Source organism: Triticum aestivum, chromosome 6B (genome assembly GCF_018294505.1).
Source record: "Triticum aestivum cultivar Chinese Spring chromosome 6B, IWGSC CS RefSeq v2.1, whole genome shotgun sequence".
Lineage (NCBI taxonomy): Eukaryota > Viridiplantae > Streptophyta > Magnoliopsida > Poales > Poaceae > Triticum > Triticum aestivum.
Window position 1 is genome coordinate 210,982,054 of NC_057810.1, and position 12,123 is coordinate 210,994,176.

A 12,123-nucleotide genomic window follows, 5' to 3' on the forward strand; every position below is an offset into this window, starting at 1 on the left:
TCCGAACTGTTCTTCATCTTTGGTTGCCGGTCTTGAAAACTGGTTCAACAAATCTTCTGATCTTCTATCTTGAGGATCTCCGAAATGCATTCGACGAGTTTACGCATTGGGTATCCGAGGAGCCCCTTTAAGCTTACGGCCTTTATCAATGCCTTGTTATTTTTATGCCATGCCTTGGGTTTGAAGTTGTTCCCGGGTGGCAATGTCCTCTTGCGTCCGAGCTCCAACGCCGGACTACATTCGAGGTATCTTTTGCAGCCGAGCACCAATGTCGGACTGCTTCCCAGCTCTAACGCCGGACTATGTATCCGAGCTCCAACGCCGGACGGTATCCGAGCTCTAACGCCAGACTATGTATCCGAGCTCCAACGCCGGACTGTGTATCCGAGCTCCAACGCCGGACTGTATCCAAGATGTCATAGATCATCTTGGTCCAAAAAAGTTGAAGGAGTTTAGCCGAGCTTAATGCCGGAAATGCCCTCTATGGAGCCAGCCACTAGCGCCCGAGCTTTATGCCAGACTGCTTCCGAGGTGGTGCACCACCCCGAATGTGGGCCAATTTTTGTCAATATTTTTGATTGGTGCCAGTAGCCCTCAAGGTGGGTATCGGTCTAAAACCCGAGATGCACATGAAGGATGAAATAAGACCGCTGATCCCCGTAGCCACTGAGACTCATGTTGATTTGCAAAATCGGTCTGAGGATCAAGTCCTAGCTCGGCAGAATACTTCGGGACACAAAAAGTGGCGTGCTCAGTCCTCGAGACTCAGGTTGGGTGCGGCCGACCAACCTGAGGATCAAAATCTCCTCGGAAATTGTATTGCACTTAGAATTTTCTGCATAGAACAGGCAATGCAGTAGCCCCCGAGACACTGGTCGGGTGGCAACACTAGATCAGGGGATTGATGTGCCCCTTTAATATCTGTAAATAATAAGCCCGAAGCCCAGTAGCCCCCGAGCCTTAATGCGGGCACGGGAGGCCGAATTAAGGATTGATATCCATAGTAAAATCACAAATTATGTGTAATGACTCTATGTATCCAAGTACTTTACGTCATTAATGCTCGGATCCGCATTGTACAAAACTTTGTTGACCGACCATCGGCTTCCACCTCCTCGGCCAATAGTCGAGGAGTGTTTGTCCTACTTTATAAAGCCTTTATGAGGGCAAAGATTTACAACAAACAAGGCAATCTGGTCATACGGTTTTATAAACAAAGGTACGCGGAGAGACATGTTATATTACTGTTTAACAGAAGACATGTCTTCCAAAGAAAATAGTCCCGCTATCGGTTCCTTTCTTTGGGTTGTCATGCTAAGCATGATCATGAAACCTCTGCTCCAATGTAAGAGCAAAATATCGAGGATTTAGTTTGGGAGGCCAGTTAATAGCCCCTGATAGTGTTCGGCGACAGTCGAGGTCAAGTCGTAAACACTTCGGCCATTGTTATGAATGGCCCGTCGTTTAATGCCGTCATCGGATCGCCGACCAGTTTACGCTTATTGTGGCAGTCAGATTTCGGCATTCTCCACTAAGGTGCTTAACCATGTGAGCTGGAAGCACAATCGCAGTGGTTCTCCCTTTGCACACCTAGCCGAACAAAGCGGAACATAGGAGGCAAGCGCAGGAGCCGGGCAACCCAACTATTGATCGAAGACACAATTTGAAACCGATGCATATATAGCAATATCCGAGAATGTTTTTGCCGGATCTCTAAAGGTGTCCAGCGTTGCACTGCGAGATTTGTGCTGAAAACACACAAATAGTTTAAAAGTGCCATGGGCTCGAAAAGCCAAAAAACTTATTCAAAAGGTTAATGTCCGAACTAGATCAAGTGTTCGGTGCCAATCCGAAAATTGGACTTTAGAAAAAAAAAGGTGCTTCTTTCGTGCTTTAACATGACACATCCTATCTCAAAACTTCAAGCGGGTCAGCCTACGGCTTCAACCCCCTATCCCGAAGGCGGAGTACTTACTAGGCCAGTTTAGCAAACTAAACTCTAGCGGCTTTGAGAGAGAAATTAGGCTCCCCGGCTAGTGACCGCACACTTGTGTCGAAAAAAGGAGTGATGAATAATAATAAAAACTTTGCAACGACCAAGAAGAAAAACACTTATCATAAAATGGCTCATATAAATTTAAGAGCCCCCAAGTGACTTGGGTAAAAGAATGATTGCATGTACCGAAGTACTTATATCATATCTATGTTCAACCGAACTTTAAACACGTCTTAACCGACCGTCGGCTTCTCCCTCTTCGGTCAAGGACCGAAAAGTGTTATGTACTCCATCTGTCGAGAATATCGACGGTGTTTCCAATAACCAGGCAATCAGGCCATAATGCTGTAACAGACAAAGCGCGCTCAGGGAACTTATGCTATATTACTATGAAGAGTAAGAAGCATCTTCGAAGAAAATAGTACCCCCACCGATACCTTTCTTCGGTGCTCATTGTTGTTATGAGACTTGTGCAATAGATTTTTTGTACTCATGAGTTCCGTTGTGTGCCGACCATGATTGAAAACAATAAGAGCGCTAGCTTTCGGCTTCACCCAGTCTAAGGTCCGGCTCGGTTGACCCGATCGTGACAATCGCAGAGGTGCTCCCTTTACTCCCTAGCCGAACAATCGGGAACGTAGGGGTAAGCACAGGAGCCAGGCAACCCAGCTTGCAAATCGCTTAAGTTAATATGGTGCATATTGTGGCGTAATACACGAACAAGGAACGAAGCCGTACAAGTATAATCATATGCAAGAGGAAAAAGCTTCATGAAGGAAGCCCCCAAGTAAACGGGGTATTTGAATATGCGCGTCACAAACAAAGTTTGGACAAGGAAATTTTTACAAGCAACTTTTTTCCAAAAAAGTATGATGCTTGGCTGAGCCGAACACAAGTTAAAAATTTAAAACTTTGAGCATGAAGACAGCTTAGCTGGTTAATGTGTTCGGTATTGATGATGTGGTCCGAGCTTGATACAGGACAAGGTTCCATCCCAGAGCCGGTCCCGAGGTGGCGGAGCAAAGAGCTCGGCACTCCGAAGTGGTGACATAGCACGGTCAATGCAGGACAGCAGGGTGATGTTGAAGTCCCCGGCATGGGGTAATGAAGTGTTGACGAAGCCCCCCGTCCAGCCGAGGTGACGCCAAAGGATATAGTCCGGCTGGATCATTTTCCTGTGCACAAAAAATAGTGCAAACCGAAGATAATAGTAATAATAATAAAAAAAATTCGTTGCATAACAAATAATTTATGCAAAGTGAGTAATAAAAGAAATATAGCCTGGCGCCAAAGTCAATGTCGATGCCAGGCGGCAGCGTGATGCGGTAAAGGCATGGCAAGGCCTGAATTCACAGGTCAGTTTGAGTTCCGGATGCGGCGTTCGCCGGACTATGTACGGAAACTGACTGAACCACCATGCGACCGTCATTAATGCGGCCACCATTTGATAGACCTGCATACATATGACGGACAAACCAGAGTAATAATTCATTGGGAAAAATGAACCCTAACAAGCAAAAAATACTAGGATTAATAGCACCTGGCTTATTTGTTGTAGCAATTCGAAGAAAGGTGATTCCCAAAATTGGGACTCGATCCACACACCTATCGCTTGATGGGCGATAAAGCAACGGCATGGCGATGCTGGCAAAGGTTGGCTCGCCGAGGCAAAGCCCTCGGTCCAGCTAACGTGACGGAGCTGGTCGGTCGGCGACGCCGAAGTCTCCGGAGTAGGTTGATGAAGAGATGATGAAGCCCCCGGTCCAGTGATGCAGGTCGTGACGTGGTCGATGCCGGCTTGATGAAGTGACTGTGTGGCGATGCAGGTGTGCCCACTCCGTGTAATCCGTGGGGCGGCGATGTTGGTAGCGATTTATCCTTCGTGATGCCGAACTATTGTTCGGCTGGCCGAGATGATGATCCGAAGAAATTGAGCTCGGCTCAACAAAGCGACGACGTGTCTAACGCAGGTCGGCCGCCGTGGAGTAATGTCGTCGGGCCGGTTTGACACCGGCGTGACGGTGAAGTTCGTATTGCAAGAATACTTTTAATACTACTGGGATGTGTTTGAGAATAAAACACGACACCCCAAACGAAAACTTCCTTCAAAAAGGATGTCCGAGATCCCGTTCATAAAGAAGATGAATTCGGCTCGGATTCGTTCTCGCGCAGAAAACAGATCCAAAAAGTGATGCACTAATCGGAAGTTTCTCGGAGTTTAGACGGTCGGATCGAGCTGAATTTTTGGCAGGTGGTATATATGGGAATTCCACAACAAACCAACGGTTGGATCCTCCAAAGGACATCCGAGCTAGACGCTGGATACCACGCCCTAAACTCGTCCGAATTCTCATCCAGATTCAACAGGGCTCCGGTATATCGGAGATTGCCAGAGATTCCTCCATCGGAACTCAACGAAACTTTTGCAGGGTTGTTGTAGACTTAATTCCGCTCAATTCCACCGAAGTAATCGTTTAAGCGACACTCGAGGAGGCGGTGGCGGCGGATACAAGTTTGTTGTCCAGAAAAACAGCACGATCGCCTAAGGGCAATGTTGACGTTGAGCCCCTGAGCTCCATGTATGACTCCTCCATGATCTTGATAGAGATCAGAGTTGGTGTTGATGAAGGCCTTCATCCGAACATGACAATCGGAGGTAGGGCGCAGTCCTCGGTTAAGCCAAGGTGACCAGTCGAGCTGGTGACGAAGAAGCCGACGTTGTAGTTGACCTGCAGTCGAGCCATTGATCCTTTCGCCGATCACACAGCAGAACTCTCAATGAAAGAACCAATGTCGGTGTCAAAACCAGTGGATCTCGGGTAGGGGGTCCCAAGCAGTGTGTCTTAGGATCAATGGTAACATGAGACAAGGGACACGATGTTTTTACCCAGGTTCGGGCCCTCTCGATGGAGGTAAAACCCTACGTCCTGCTTGATTAATATTGATGATATGGGTAGTACAAGAGTAGATCTACCACGAGATCAAGGAGGCTAAACCCTAGAAGCTAGCCTATGGTATGATTGTTGTTGTATATCTATCGACTAGCCTGGCCCCGGTTTATATAATGCACCAGAGGCCTAGGATAACAAGAGTCCTAGTCGAATACGCCGGTGGGGGAGGAGTCCTTGTCTTGATCGCCAAGTCTTGTTGATTATTCCTTGTATGCGGCAGCTGTCCGGACTGGCCCATGAGTATACGGCCATGGGGGTCCTCGGCCCAATCCAACTGATCGGGAGACGACGCATTGAGTACCCCTTAGTCCAGGACACCGTCAGTCAAAGTGATCTTCACCTTTCCCTTTTTCATTTTATCACTTGGCAAGCACTTTGTGTTGGGGTGATCCTGATATATATATCCAATTGGATGTAAGTTAGCATGAACTATTATTGTTGACATCACCCAAAGGTGAATACGTTGGGAGGCAACACTATAAGCCCCTATCTTTCTCAGTGTCCGATTGAAACTCCATAACCATTAGTATTGCGTGAGTGTTAGCAATTGTAGAAGACTATGCGATAGTTGAGTATGTGGAGTTTGTTATTCCTGAAAATACAATTAATTGCAATTATTTGAGGACTGAGAATGAAGTTTGCTAGTTTTCAAGAAAGTTTATGGTCTATGCTTTGACATGTGAATTGCTTGTTACTTTATCGTGAGAAGTTTTATGAGATGAACTACTATTATGACATATTATCATGCTAGAAAAGGTGATTGAAATTATCATTGATCAAACTTGTGCACCTTCTAGCATTCACACTTCCTAAATTCTTTATTTTATAATTTACCTACTTGAGGATGAGTAGGAATTAAGCTTGGGGATGCTGATACGTCTCCAACGTTTCTATAATTTATGAAGCATTCATGCTATTTTATTATCTGTTTTGAATGATTACGGGCTTTATTATTCACTTTTATATTACTTTTGGGACTAACCTATTAAGCGGAGGCCCAGCCCATATTGCTGTTTTATTGCCTGTTTCAGTACTTCGAAGAAAAAGGAATATCAAACGGAGTCCAAACGGAATGAAACCTTCGGCAGCGTGATTTTTTGGAAGAATATGATCTTGGAGACTTGGAGTTCACGTCAGAAGATCCTTGAGGCAGCCACGAGATAGGAGGGCCCCCCCCCCTGTAGGGTGCGCCCCCTGTCTCGTGGGCCCCTTGAGCACCTCCCGACCGACTTCTTTCGCCTATATAAGCCTACGTACCCTAAAAACATCGAATATCAAGATAGATCGGGAGTTCCGCTTCCGCAAGCCTCTGTAGCCACCAAAAACCTCTTGGGAGCCCGTTCCGGCACCCTGCCGGAGGAGGAACCCATCACCGGTGGCCATCTTCATCATCCTGGCACTATCAATGACGAGGAGGGAGTAGTTCACCCTCGGGGCTGAGGGTATGTACCAGTAGCTATGTGTTTGATCTCTCTCTCTCGTGTTCTCGACTTCACACGATCTTGATGTATCGCGAGCTTTGCTATTATAGTTGGATCTTATGATGTTTCTCCCCCCTCTACTCTATTGTGATGAATTGAGTTTCCCTCTTGAAGTTATCTTATTGGATTGAGTCTTTACTTTGAGAACACTTGATGTATGTCTTGCCGTCTTTATCTGTGGTGACAATGGGATATCACGTGCCACTTGATGTATGTTTTGGTGAACAACTTGCGGGTTCCGCCCATGAACCTATGCATAGGGGTTGGCACACGTTTTCTTGACTCCCCGGTAGAAACTTTGGGGCACTCTTTGAAGTACTTTGTGTTGGTTGGATGAATCTGAGACTGTGTGACGCATATCATATAATCGTGCCCATGGATACTTGAGGTGACAATGGAGTATCTAGGTGACATTAGGATTTTGGTTGATTTGTGTCTTAAGGTGTTATTCTAGTACGAACTCTTGAATAGATTGATCCGAAAGAATAACTTTGAGGTGGTTTCGTACCCTACCATAATCTCTATGTTTATTCTCCGCTATTAGTGGCTTCGGAGTGACTCTTTGTTGCATGTTGAGGGATTGTTATATGATCTATCTATGTTATTATTGTTGAGAGAACTTGCACTAGTGAAAGTATGAACCCTAGGCCTTGTTTCCTACCATTGCAATACTGTTTACACTCACTTTTATCATTAGTTACCTTGCTGTTTTTATATTTTCAGATTACAAAAACCTGTATCTACTATCCATATTGCACTTGTATCACCATCTCTTCGCCGAACTAGTGCACCTATACAATTTATCATTGTATTGGGTGTGTTGGGGACACAAGAGACTCTTTGTTATTTGGTTGCGGGGTTGTTTGAGAGAGACCATCTTCATCCTACGCCTCCCACGTATTGATAAACTTTAGGTCATCCACTTGAGGGAAATTTGCTACTGTCCTACAAACCTGTGCACTTGCAGGCCCAACAACGTCTACAAGAAGAAGGTTGTGTAGTAGAGATCATAGAGCCTCAAGAATTATAATATCTGTGCTCAGACTACTCTCCGGCGGTGTTGCCTCTGAACTGCTACCATCTAGTAACATGGATGGCGCACTGCTTCCACAAATAGATTCTGGGTTGTACATTGTGTCCTAGTGTGAATGGCATCCTGAAAGGTTTTCACTGGACATAAGTAAGAGATAGCTATCGCATGATCCATGCATTAAGCTTACATGGTAAATGACATACGAATTATTGCCGAGCATGGAAAGCTATATTTAAATGGTTTGAAGCAGCATCAGCGAAAAGAAATTAAAATGGTAACATGAAACTAGAGATGTAAGTGGAAAATAAATGGCATCCGCTAGTCCCATCTACTTAGTTTTTGCTAGCTCCCTAGTTCATTCTCCTCAAAAAACAAAAACTCTTTTAAACTATCATACCACTAGTGGACTTTAATCATGATTAAACGGGACCCAGTTGACATCCCTAGTTGAAAGTGAGTGTACCACCGCTATATTTAAGTTGCCAACGCATCTAAGCAGTTGAAATAATCTGAGAAAGCACTTAACAGTGTGGCCTCATATAAACTACGAATACAATCTTGTGATGAAGTTCATAGGAAAGTTTAAGGAGTCAAATTAACTAGGCATGCATTTCTTTATGATAGTACAGCAGGCACTGCTGACATATTGTCCAACTCAGTTATAGCCTAACAAGTAACAAACAAGCATTCAAATCAAGCAATACAGCAAAGCAGACAACTGAACTATTTGTAATTCTGTAGGATTACAGGTTGATGGCACAAGCCAAGAAAGCAGGCCACACGCATTACATTCACATGTACTAAAACACACTGGCTTACCATATGTTTCTGTGAAGCCTCGCTACTGTTGCAATGTTCTTTAAAGATATCATCAGTATCCCGTTGTTGCAAATCTAGTTGTTGTAGTTTATTCTGCACTGGTTCGAATTGATCATCAATGGTTCATATAAACTAATGAAAGAAGGGTGTGTGCTTACACGACAATATATTTGCTTCACTCTATTTTTATGCTTGTTCGAGGTGCTAGCCCCAAAAGAACAAATATTTTGCTTGATGGGGTTGGCAGCTCCATAATTAATAGAAGCATCAAATTAGTCATGCAACTTGGGAAGATCAAGAAAGCACAAAAAAGTAGGGTCTGTTTGGTTGGAGACTAGCGTGGCCAAGCCAATGTGTGGCCAGCCACACAAGTATGGCAAGCCACACAAGTGTGGCTGAGAAATTGGACGCCAAACTTTGGCAAAAGTTGGCAAAAAATTATCTCTATGACAAGTGGGCCATAGGGGCAATAAAGTGTGGCAAAAAACAAAAACATGCCAACTAAATTCTGGCTGCCAAAACACCATTATCATAAATATAGCATGCAAGAAGTAAAATAGTAGGCAGTGATATCTAGGAAGTACAATAATACTTAGGATAAAACTAAAGCATTACAACTATATGTGCACTGGTTTGTAATTTAGCACATGTAACATGTTGCTACCTGTTGAGCTTGCGTTGGTTTTCCCTTGAAGAGGAAAGGGTGATGCAGCAAAGTAGCGTAAGTATTTCCCTCAATTTTGAGAACCAAGGTATCAATCCAGTAGGAGACGATGCACAAGTCACCGAATACCTACACAACCAGTCAAGAACTTGCAACCAACGCGACAAAGGGGTTGTCAATCCCTTCACAGTCACTCGCAAAAGTAAGATCTTATAGAGATAGATAAATGGTAAAGTAAATATTTTTTGTATTTTTGGTTTATAGATTGGAAAGTAAAGATTGCAAGTGAATTGGAAACTAGCAAGATGTAAATGAGATTCAATAATATGGAAAAGAGACCCCGGGGGGCATAGGTTTCACTAGTGGCTTCTCTCAAGATAGCATATATTACGGTGGGTGAACAAATTACTGCCGAGCAATTAATAGAAAAGCGCATAATTATGATGACATCTAAGGCAATGATCATGAACATAGGCATCATGTCCATGTCAAGTAGACCGACTCCTGCCTGCATCTACTACTATTACTCCACACATCGACCGCTATCCAGCATGCATCTAGAGTATTAAGTTCATAAAGAACGAAGTAACGCATTAAGAAAGATGACATGATATAGAGGAATTAACTCAAGCAATATGATGAAAACCCCATCTTGTTATCCTCGATGGCAACAATACAATACGTGCCTTGCTGCCCCTACTGTCACTGGGAAAGGACACCGCAAGATTGAACCCAAAGGTAAGCACTTCTCCTATTGCAAGAAAGATCAATCTAGTAGGCAAAACTAAAATGATAATTCGAAGAGACTTGCAAAGATATCAAATCATGCATATAAGAATTCAGAGAAGAACCAAATAATATTCATAGATAATCTTGTCCATAAATCCACAATTCATCGGATCTTGGCAAACACACCGCAAAAGAGTATTACATCGAATAGATCTCCAAGAACATCGAGGAGAACATGCTATTGAGAATCAAAGAGAGAGAAGAAGCCATCTAGCTAATAACTATGGACTCGAAGGTATGCGGTAAACTACTCACGCTTTATCGGAGAGGTGATGGTGTTGATGTAGAAGCTCTCCGTGATCGAATCCCCCTCTGGTAGGACGCCGAAAAAGGCTCCAAGATGGGATCTCACGGGTACAGAAGGTTGCTGCAGTGGAAAAGTGGTTTCGTGGCACTCCCTGATGTTTTTAGGGTATAAGAGTATACATAGGCGAAGGAACTAGGTCAGGGGAGCAACAAGGGGCCCACGAGGGTGGGGGTGCGCCTACCCCCTGGGCGCGCCCTCCTACCTCGTGGCTTCCTTATTGCATCGCCGACTTCATCTACAAGTCTTCTGGTTCGCTTTCGGTCCAAGAAAGATCATCGCGAAGGTTTCATTCCGTTTGGACTCCGTTTGGTATTCCTTTTCTGCGAAACTCTAAAATAGGCAAAAAACAGAAACTGGCACTAGGCTCTCGGTTAATAGGTTAGTCCTAAAAATAATATAAAATAGCATATAAATGCCTATTAAACATCCAAAACAGATAATATAATAGCAAGGAACAACCAAGAAATATAGATACGTTGGAGACGTATCACATGTTCACTGCCAGAAGTATGGCCCTACAGGTGCAAGTAGAATAACACATCTCATGAAAAATTGAATGATGCCCTGAAGAAATTCAAAGGTGAGGTGCTTATGCTAAGGAAGTGAACATAGGCACAGGCTGTTGGATAATTGTACCTGATTCTCGGCGGCGTATGGGTATCGTTGTCATAATTGATAGCTAAGGATCGTCGATGGTGCTCGTGTCGCGGTTGAGTTTGGGCCGGCTATCGCCGTTGCTGAAGAGGCTCCAGTGCTTCGGTTGTGGCGCCTGTCGACATACAAGAAAGCTCATCTATGGTAAGTGAATAGTTCCACGATAAAGAAGAGAAAAACCGAAGGAGTACAAATCGAAATAACCTGATGAGGCTGCGGCATCAGTAAAGCAGGGCCAGTGGAGTTGAATATGGCATCCGTGGAGTGGGTCTGGTGCAGTGGACGAAGGTGTCGGCGAAGCACATCCGGCACGGTGTACAGTGCTTGCGAGGTGGATCTTTTGCGGCGGACGAGGGCTTGTATGAAGGGCCAGCGATGGGGTGGACGAGGGAGTCAGTGAAGGGCCTACACTATGGTGGACAAGGGTGCCAGTGAAGCAGATCCGGTGCGGTGGACCATGATGGCGGTCAAGGAGATCTGGAGCAGTGGACAAGTGAGTGGCTAAAGCGGCTCCGGTGAAGTGGTGAGTTGGCAGTTGGGGTTCCAAGGTGCGGAAGGTAGATTCGGCAGGGTGTGAGGTCCACCGCTGTGGCGGAGGACTAGATTCGGCAGCTTGCCGTGGTTGGGGGCATCGGGGAGGGGAAGGGGAGGGGCTTTGGGGAAGAATGTTGGGGGCAAAGAGGGGAAAACAATGGAGTTACCAAAGCTGCCCTTTCCCATTCGTGTGGCAGGTGTAAAACAGGAATATCACAGGGCTAAACTTTCGGGCGTGAGATATTTCGATGTGAGCGGGAAGTTTGAAAGATTTTGGCGCCTGAAATTAAGTGTTCTGCTCTTGTACGGCTGACTATGATATCATGGCCGAGAAGTTATTTGTTTTGCACGCAAAAAAGTGCAATTCAAAAATCAATGTCTCCAACTCAAAACTTAGATCGTCCATTCAATTCAAATATGGATCATTGAGCTAGTGCAAGAAATACCATCATATGGTCCAGTTGAAATTAAATTCCAAATGTGTTTATCCTAAATATGATGACAAAAACAAAAATGTGTATGTGTATGAATAAAGTGGATGATTATAAAGTTTTAACATGCCCGTATGTGTATATCTCTCGATTTGATATATGAATTTGAAAACACAAAATCCCCGCTTAAAAAATGTACCTCCATTTAAATGAATTACAAAAGCTAATGATGGAGTCGAATTCCAAAATTCCAATCATAGGTTTGTAATTCTGGTACTTCAAACTATATCACGCATGTTCAAAAGTATTGTTATCTCATAGTCCAAACTATGAAACAAATTAATAAACCATGAGTGCACATACTATTGACCATATATATCTCAGTTACGCTAAAGTCTCTCAAATATAGACACCTCACTCTTTATCTGAAGCCATCCCCCCCCCCCACACACACAAGTCCTTCT